Raw genomic sequence first — 10,569 nt, 5'->3', positions numbered from 1 at the left:
TACCTTCGCAAAATACTTTTGCGGAGGTTATGTTTTGATCGCTGTGTATTTATTTGTAAATATGTCTGTTTGTTATTCGCATAACTCAAAAAGTATTAAACCGAATCGCATGAAATTTGGTGGGATCATTGGCTGTTGTCCGGGGACCATTTGATTAGATTTTGGGAGCGATTGGGTCAAAGGTCAAGGTCAAGGTCATAAAAAGGTAAAAATCGTATTTTTATCATAACGCGGTAAATTTTTATCCAATTGGCATGCAACTAATGCCAAAATGTTCAGAATTCAATGCCCGGTCTTGTGATATACGACATGATACAATGACGTCATAACCCTTCTTAGCGGTTGAGGGTCGAAGGTCAGGGGGGGTTACGACCTTGCAAAATGTGCGGGGTTTGTCATAACACAGTCAATTCTTATCCGATTTGCATGAAAACAGCACCAAAATGTTCACTGTTCTGTTCCCCACCCTCTCATGCAACATACAAAGGTCAAAATCATAAAAATGTCAAAATCATCTTTTTACCATAGCGTTTTTAATTTGTGTCTAATTTGCATGATACTAATGCCAAAATGTTCAGAACTTAATGCCCAATCGTGTGATATCCACTGCGGCGAAGGTATGCGCTTTACCGAGTGCCCGTTCTAGTTTCTAATGTGCTACTCCCTTTGTTCTACGACCTTGTCTGTCTACACAACACAGTGTATGTATATGGTCACAGGAATGTCATTTCATATTAATTAAGTTATATCTAATATTAATTGCCCTGGCCTTTCTCCCAGAACACATTTGGACATGTTGCGGTAGGAAACACAGGTGTAATATTGTCACAGCTTACCAAGACACTTGATGGAAACAGAGCTCTTGTTAGTGTTATTAGTGACACCTGTTTTGCACAGTGGCAAACAGAAATTTCTGTTGTGAAAAAGGCCTATTTGGAGTTGGATTGGATACCATCACAATGTTGTAAAAGTGTTCTTACTAAAGCACAGGGTACCCAATTTGAGCAGTTTGTGCACCTTGCATGAGCACAGCACTCAAAGGACTGAGGAACCAGCCTAGCCAACGAAGCACCAGCCACAGTAGATGCAGTCAGTGGCAAATCTAGGTTACCTTAAAATGCATCCATGTTGGACTTCATTACAGACTTCTTGTCGTCCGATATACGATATTTCATATAATATCCGTCACTGTGGAATCTTCTTTGGCTCAAATAATTACTGGTTGGATGTAAAAAAAATAGCTACATACATCACAAGACCAACCTACCATCAAGTGAGACCCCCCCCACCCCAATATTGACACTAGCAAGGCATATCACCAATGTTGTCCTCAATGGCCCCACTAGAACACACTGATGTTGTTGGATATGAACTTTGACAGGATTACACAACGTGTGTGTTATGGTAGCTTGTGCAAAGACCGCCGAGAGTGCACTCATTTGGAGGACGTAAAATAAAATAATTGAACTTCAGTTCTGGGAACTACTGACATAACCTCTTCTTTTTTTCCTAAAGCTGCTGTTTCATGTATAGACACAAAGAGTTAGATAGACCCTGGGATTGGCCAAGTGTGACGTTAACATGCTTTCATAAAGAGTGTGTTGAGCCAGAAACTCTCAAATAGAAGGGGTTATAAACGTAACAAATTATATTAACTTGGATTTGAACTCTGAAAACTTTAACTGTACACCTTTTTAAATATAACAAAATGTTTCAGTGATGAACTATATTTCTGCTTTGTTGTTTGTGCTTTGTTCTTTGTGATACCAAAAAACACAAATAATAATTAGTCTGTAAAAACACAATATGTGAAGGTGTAACTTTCACATATTTAAAGGTACGCTTGTATTTTTACTTCAGTATTTACAGTTTATACTTTTATTTCCTAAAGTAACACATATTGTGTCATTTACTCCATTACATATATTTGACACTGTAGTTGTTAGTTACTTTGCAGATTAAGATGTTACATAAAGAAACGTAAGATGAGGTTACAAATCAATGCATTGTCAAAGATTGAACCGCTGGGTTGCAACCTTTATGGGTTGTGAAACACCAACGTGGTGCTTCTGGTCATGTTTCACATGTCCATAAGTTGGTAGGAAATCCACCAAAGAGACATTTATCCTCTGAGCAGACCAGACTGTCAGAGCCTGCTGCTGTAAAGTGAGAGGTTTTCTAAAGGGACTCTGATGCTCAGAAAGCCTCCACTTTTGTCCACAGGGACCGCCAAAATCGACACAAAATGAGGGTAACTTTAAATACCTGATCCAACTTATCCAATGTGTGTTAGTATCTGAGAAAAGACAAGTGGATATAGATGTGTGTATTATAATGTTGGTCTTCCATCCTACCCCATTAATAATCTTACAACCCAATCAGATTAATCTTGCTCCCCTTTGCAAGAGGCCTGACTTCCGGGTTGAGAGCCACTCAGCCAAATCTACCAAACTGTATATAAAGTAGTCAAAACTAGCTCCGCCTTGAGCAGCTGCAACAATTAAATACTTCACTAGTATTATCAAACTAACAATATCGAAGATTACAATATATGAGTAGATTGTACTTTTACTTATAGGTCAGATTTTGAATGACATTTACTTCTAGCGCTGTAGTTTTATGAATTACGTATTGGTAGTTGTACTTCTTCTTTCATCTTCTCTCAACCCATCTCTTAAACAAAAACAGTTTGAAAATAGTTAATCATTCAAAGTAATTGATCTGTTTTTGAATACACAGTTTGTCAAGGTCGGCCACAAGTATTTTGCACCCATGTTTGGGTCCAGAGGTGGTCAGCACCATCTAACCTGTAGGTCCAACAGTACAATACATTTCCTTAATTAACGGCCTGACCAGCAGGTGGTGCATGTGACAGAAGTTCACTGCATAAATTATCGTGTGACATTTGCCCCGAAGAAAACAAATGTAATTCTATTACCACAACAATTAGATCTGTTTTTTTCAACTTGTTTTGTACTCGTAACTGAACACAGATCAGCAGACTCTCCTGAGTTAAAGTAAGACTACATGACACATTCTAGATCATCTGGAAACCTATTTATAAAGATAAATGGTTTAAATGTACAAATGTATGGTAATGTACACTCTTAACTCCCTTCAACGACATCGTCGGTGTATGTTCTTGAGGAAAGTTGTTTTTAACATTTAAGAAGTCTACCAAATCTTTAAGTTCTCAGATTCTTTAAAATAGACTTGGGAACTGCGCTGACGTGAATTTAGCAGTCAGATAACAAAAAAAACATGATCATTATCTGCACTGAGTCATCCTCGCTTGACTTGAGCAATACGAAAAAAGAAAGAGGAACTTGATTGTTTGGTGTGATAGGGACCCAAAGCCTGGGTACATTTGGTTATGTATGTGTATGTTGTTTGTAGATAAAGATATTCTAAAACTCAAATGTTATTAAAATAGATTGAGACAACAAATTAGGGCTACTATTGTGCTGCTTTCGTGTGTGTGTGCGTGGCTGTGTGTGTGTGTGTTGCTGTGTGTGTGTCTGGCTGCGTGTGTGTGTGTGGCTGTGTGTGTGGCTGTGTGCGTGTGTCCATGTGCCTTGTGATTCACCCTTGTCTAATAATACCCACAGCCTTGTCTGATAGTTGGATCATGTAGAGTCCAGAGAAAATGAGGAATCAGGAATAAGAAGTGAGAGGGCTGGATGTCCCCTTGCAGGCATGTCAAGCGACCATTCCTCATCATTGTGAAACACAGTATGGCCACTGAAACCTCTGGTGACTATCAGCCAGGAAGCATGGGCCCATTCTGTGGACCGCCCATCCACAAAACTGAAATATTCAACGTACATTTCTCGTGTTTTTGTAAATTTCATAAGAATCGGACATCAAACAGAATCCATTTAGTTAAAAGCCCACTTGTGGATCCAACTTCCGCCTGATATAACCCTGTGGATGCTTGCTGGATTGCTTGTCAGGCTCAGTGATGATGTTGTGCCTGTTGACGGCTCAGATCGTGCGGCGCAAATGAGAATTTATTCGGTCTTCTGGTAATTTAAGGCTCACACTGTAATGAGGCCTTGCAGACGTGGCAATATACAATAAATCATCTGACTCGTGTGTTTCTATTTTTTTGATGACATTTGCATAACTTTCTGTAATGGAATTCAGCTGTTTTCATTGTTGGCTGGCCAATTTCACATGCATATACGGCAAGCTGTATCACAGTCACATAAAATAATGTTTACCAAGCTCACTTGAATGTGGTAACAGTAACGGTAACATTTTTCAGTCATTTTAATGAACCAATCCACATTGTATTGTTTTAAAGCTTATTTGTCGACATGATTTGTAATAATTCAATTAAATTCAGTTTATTTTGTATAGCCCAATATCACAAATTACAAATTTGCCTCAGAGGGCTTTACAATCTGTACACATACGACATCCCTGTCCCAGGACCTCACATCGGATCAGGAAAAACTCCCCAAAAATAACCTTTCACAGGGAAAAAAGGGAGGAAACCTTCAGGAGAGAACAGAGGAGGATCCCTCTCCCCGGATGGAGAGATAGATGTCAAGTGTACAGATGAACAGTGTTACAGAGTTACACAAACACATGCAATGAATATGACAATGTATGAATGGAACTCCAATCCATGAAACAGAAGGAGGTCTAATAATATGATGAGTTGTAGTGTATTCTTCAAAAAACAATGCATTGTGTTTTTTAAACGTACATTAAAGTTGAACTCTATGTGCATGTTGTCACCCTGCAGCTCCGGCAGATGAAAGGCGTTTTTCTTTTTGTAGAAGCTGCTCTGGACACTAAATGGTACCGTGGTACTGAAGCGGCATTCAGTGAGATCCAATGAGAAGGAACGAGTGGATTTGAATGCTTGTTATTTATTTCTAGCTTTGTATAGCACAGGGGGGCCACATCTACCGTGACACTTCTCATCAGAAAATCATCAAAAATAGAATCTGTTAGACACACCCAAATGCATATCTCCTTTCACAATTCTGTAAATACGTGATAAAATATATTATGTAGGATCACTCTGCTTTCGTATATATAATTCAGAAATGATAGAAAGGGCCTTCTGTTGAAATAAGTGAGATAAAGGGGATACATGGGGTTGTGTTTGTTTAGCTGATGGAGGGAAACAAGTTCATGTAGCCATGAATTCAATGTAAATATATTTTAGGCACCTGGCATTGCAAGTTGTTGCAAAAAGCATGATACAGTATACTCTTTCACAAAAGACAATGTTGTAACACTTCCTATGATGCCCATGTCTAATATACATTATACACATATTTATAATGCATTGTGTTATGCGTTTTCCATTGTATAATCATAAGGACTCAACTATTCATAATTCTTTATAACAACAAGCACAACACACTATATAATGTCTTATAAGGTCAATTCTATTAATACTTCATAATTTCTGGTCACTCACTGACATTTTTGATTAAATAATGTTGTTTCTAATTGACAAACAATGACTACATTATAGTGATTTTACAAGCTCGTAATGTATTATAATCTGCCTAATCCACGAATATCTTTGTCACCTAAAGCACCCAATTTATAATGCTGTCTAACAGTGGTTGTAAAATATTACAATGTAACTAACATGTAAGTAACTTACACGTCACAATAAAATGTGTTATAATGTGTGATGTTTATTGTTGTAAAGCATATTAATTCACTGAAGATGTCAAGATGTGACCAAATGCACTGAACTCATCGTTCACACTAGATTCACAGCCTTAAAAACTTGGTTTGTAGGAAACGTTTGTCACCTTCTTGTTTTAATAAGGAAGAAGAAGGAGAAGAAGAAGAAGCTCATGGTACCAACCTAAATTGGTAGAATTAAGGAAGTTTTTAGTTCCCCTGTTAATTCAGAGATATATAGAAAGCCTGCATTTTTCAACCACCTTTGGCAATTTGCTTCCAGTAGTTCAACAACTCCCCCGTGGACACCTTGGCTGCTCATCGCTGAACGTTGTACAGGCGGCGACGGTAAGACGTTGTTGAGTGAGGTTGTGGGCGTTTCCTTATACAAGCACACTGTAACGAGATGGTGTTTTAGTGTTACTTTGTCTATCGTAGCTATACAGTGTTGATACATCTGTTCAAACAGTTTACTTAAAGTATTTACTTACATTTAATTTCAGAAATGTTTTTGTTTGCTATTTTTTACATTTATTTGTAAGAATTCATGCAAGTCTTACATTAGTTTATTAATAATATCCTGCATAACTCAAACATAGATATACACACAGATAGATAGATAGATAGATAGATAGATAGATAGATAGATAGATAGATAGATAGATAGATAGATAGATAGATAGATAGATAGAGAGAGAGAGAGAGAGAGAGAGCTTATCTAGATGTACATTTGGTTCTCAAAAATAATTTATCTTAAGGTTTTAAATCTTTTAATTTGTTTCCATATGCAAGCAAGGCTGACACATATTGTGTTTACTTGAAATGCACAGACAACAATAAATGTTTGTTTCAGTTATCTTTTGTTTGGTTATTAATGTATTTAAAATTATATAAACTTCATACTGTATTGAATGATTCTATGTTTATTAGTCTTTGCTATACACAATTAAATTAAGTAATTATCTATAGCTATGCATCTAATATGAAGAATATTACAACCTACATGTGTTTCTTTCAGACAAAACCTTTCTTTTTCTTTTTTCACTGAATTACTCAACTAGCTCAGAAGAAATGGTGAGCGGAGACGATTACGAAATGTTGATACTGCCGCAGGAGTTACAGAGTGTGGACATCAACCTGCAGTCATTCTGGTCAAACTGATGTTCTGCAGAGGAGGAGTGCAACACATCCTGTTGCGACGTAGCCTGTATCCTGTTTTCCACAGTCAGTGGTCATGCGCGTCATTCCCCTCTGCGAGGCTGGCACAATCTCGTGACCCTGCACTGTGAATCTTATGATACTGAATCTAGGGAGACTCCACATGTCTGAGAAAAACTCTGAATGTCAGCAGAAAAATATGTATAACAGCACAATAAATGTATCCAGGACTGTTGAGAAATGACTCAGACGTTGGTCTGTCTTGCTAACAGTTAATAAGAAAGACCTCAGTAAATACCTGTCGTTTTTTCATTTTATAATCCCTATGTTTTTGAAGTGTTAAGTAAACTGCAGCAGTGCTTCCTTCAGAATATGAGTAGCCTCTTAAAATAAGTGCACACAAAGATAGTGATGAGAACATTGACACCTCCACACAGCAGGCCCACAGACTTGAGGGGCCACAGTGTGTGACTGTGTAGTAATGTAACTGTTGAGGGCTTCAGCCATCAGCAATGTGCATCTTGTGAGTGCATTCAGAGGGAAACACTGTGAAGCGCTCAGTTACACTCTGTGGTGGTACCGAACCAGAAAGCCACACTCGGTCAGCGCTACTGCAGATTACATGTATGCAACTTCACAGTGTGTCACACTTCAAAACAAATAACAACCCTGCCAAATGTGATTCTACTGTATGTTTCCTTTTATGTTTATGAGCGTGGTCCATACAGTAACTGCTGTTGGACACAATAATATGGACACCTGCTCAGCGTGAGGCAATCCATTGCCTTAGCCCTTTTCTAGTTTTTCCAACCATAGCAAGGGTTTTTTGTTTTGGCTTGGTGTTTTACATTGGTTAGCTTAGCTTACCACAAAGATTGGAAATAGGGGAAAGAGCTAGCCTTGCTCTGTTCAAAATGTGTCCAACACCTTTAAAACAGGTTTTACATAATTTGAGCCGGACCTAGACATCAGCCACAACATGCTGTTTTTACAATTTGATTATTTTACTAATGATGACCCATTTACATTTTGTAAGTTAGCTTTATAGGTGCTGGTTGACATATTTTGGTAACTTTAAATGTAACTTTGAACTTTGAACTTTAAACAGAGTCACACTTGCTGTTGCCATTATCTCTGCTAAGCTATGCTAATTATCTGCTTTGAAAATGTTACTTACAGTGAGATTTCAAATAAGGCATAGGCTAAGACATTCTTCCTATCACAAATTCAAATGTTGTATTCACCAGAATCAAGTCAACACACAGGCTTTGCAGCTACTTGGTCTGGCATGACTTCATGAAAACACTGTTTAACTGACTTTACTTGCTAGATTGCTGACTTTATGATGCTTATGCTACATTATGCAGTACCTGATACTTAGCTTTTGGCAATAGGTGCCGCTGATCAGCAAAAGTTAGCTTTTATTAAATGTTAGTAAATGTATGTAAATATTATTAGCACAACTTAGTAAAATTATCATAAAAGTAGTACTCAATGCAGAATAAAGGACCTGGCTGTCAGCATTGTAGTATTGTAGTAGTAGCCAAGGTCCAGCTAATTTTAAGTATTTCACATGTATCTAGGTAGTTTATTCTATTTAATTACAATGCTTTATATTTACAAGCTCATCATAAGCATTATATGTGTTATGTAAAATCTTAGTTTGTATAGAAACCTTACTATCAGTGAAGGCTAAATCTCTAATTAAAAGTCTAAATATTTCCCTCTGAATTGTTCTGGAATGGAGGCATCACATGGAAATAGCCAAATAAAGTACCCAAACCGTATAGTACTGAAATAAATATACTAAGTTAGACTCCACCACTGCTTACACAGTTATACTGTCGCTGTAAAATCCTATGCACATGACCAATGGAAACATTTTGGAAATTAATTCTCTGCATGTGATCTGTCTGGGATTCACGCTTTTTTTTATGACGTCGTAACTTGCAGAAAGTGAAAAGAGACCAGTTAGAGTTGAAACACACTCCGGGCTTAACATGAATCAGTTACTTTTAACTATTTGTTAGAAATGAAAAACAAGTCAGTTTGTGACAGTACTTGTTGTTGAATTTTGGAAGTTTTGTGGAAATAATTTGGATGTAATAAAGCCAAATGTGTTATCCTCCTTCTCTTTCCTGTAGTTTCTAATGTTTTCCACAATAACGTCAAATATGTCACTAATATTCAGTCGTCAATTACTTTAGAAAACTATGTTTTATACTGACACTGACATTCTTGAACAATATCTCTTTATCATCTTCTTGTCACACATTTAAACTTTGATTAAAACCAGTTGCTCTTCCTACAAAGGAGGACAACAAGGCAACCGGCCGTATGGAGGTCTGGAGGATCCTGACCATATGACACGTAAATGGAAGGCAACCTTCAAGGAACTGAATCTGAAAGACTAGTTCCCAGTTCCTCATTTAATAATATATCACTGCGTGTCCTGTATTCTGCATGTACCTCATCTCTCAGGCCACAAGGAAGACAAACACACTGCAACTAGTTTAGATCTTTGTTTAAAAACTGACTTCACAGAAACAAAGAAGAGAACAAAACCCAGAAATACAATTTTAAAAATAGTTATTTCAGATTAAAATGTTAATGTTAAAGCAATGTCTATCTCGGAGAAGTTAATACTAAATTACATATGAACTGAACATCTCTTGAATTAAATACAGCTTAATTACACGCCAGCAAATGCATCAATGATTAAATCAATATTTTATTTTCACCATCTCTTTAGTCAATACCTTGACTGACCCACACTGCGTAAAGGAGGCCATTTTCTCAACTGAAACATTCTTTAACGCTGTTTTTAAATATTTATTACCTTTCTCAAATAAAGTACTGCATACAAGGATGTTATGGTACTTTGAGAGTGTGTAAACGTATATGTCGGAACAAACAACACAAGCAGCTCCTCAGTCCTAACAATCAAACCTAGACAACACAATTAAAGAGTGAATCACATCCAGTTTCATTTATTTCCAATTTTGTTCTGTTTTTACAAAGTTCTTGTCTTGACGACAGTTGTGTTCCCTGACTGTGAAAACCCCCAAAAAATGCTGTTTACCTGTATGAATATTACCTGATAAATGTTAATAACATCATCACTAAAATGAGAACAGGTAATCAACAGTGTGTAGGATTAATCTTTTTGTCCTTTTTACAATCCGCACCCAAAGTCACGTGCATACATCTGAACAAAAAAACAGTTGGCGTAACTCTTTGACTTACCGGATGGCTTTGCTCTTTAAAATAAAAGGTTTTATATAAAATGATCAGTGAAGTTGAATTTTTCAACTTTATATTTCTCCACCATGTTCAACATAACTTATTATTATAAACTTGAATTAGTATTTAATGTAATTAAGGTGGATTTTACTCACTAAAACGTTAACATCATTTAGGTTGTGTTTAAACTAGATGTCATTTTCTTGCACGACATGAACAAAAAGAATTATCCTTTGGCTTTACTGAAAATAGTTGTCATGGAAATAGTGCGTGGCATGCTGCAGCTCACGCTGTGTATTAATACTCTCGGAAAATGCCACTGTAGGCTACATGTCGTGAGTTTTGCTCAGCCAGCTGTGAATAAAATGGGGCCTCTCGAGGTTGCCCACAGTCTGCGTGGTTTTAACAGCTCCTCAAACGGAGACTCTCCCATTAAGGTCTTCCATCAGTCAACCAGGAAAATACAACCGACAAGAAGACAGAAATATCTAAAGCAACTTTTTTTTTACA

At 37.1% G+C, this 10,569-nt stretch overlaps 1 long non-coding RNA gene across 1 annotated transcript; it reads left to right on the top strand.

The window, feature by feature from the left end:
• The first annotated feature begins 5,797 nt into the window (after positions 1 to 5,797).
• Positions 5,798 to 8,944, top strand: LOC117748083. Its single transcript, XR_004611527.1, has 2 exons — positions 5,798 to 6,006; positions 6,720 to 8,944. It is a non-coding gene; the product is annotated as an uncharacterized LOC117748083 (long non-coding RNA).
• Positions 8,945 to 10,569: the final 1,625 nt, after the last annotated feature.

The sequence above is a fragment of the Cyclopterus lumpus genome, chromosome 3 (genome assembly GCF_009769545.1).
Source record: "Cyclopterus lumpus isolate fCycLum1 chromosome 3, fCycLum1.pri, whole genome shotgun sequence".
NCBI lineage: Eukaryota > Metazoa > Chordata > Actinopteri > Perciformes > Cyclopteridae > Cyclopterus > Cyclopterus lumpus.
This window is presented reverse-complemented; position numbering and strand designations above follow the sequence as displayed.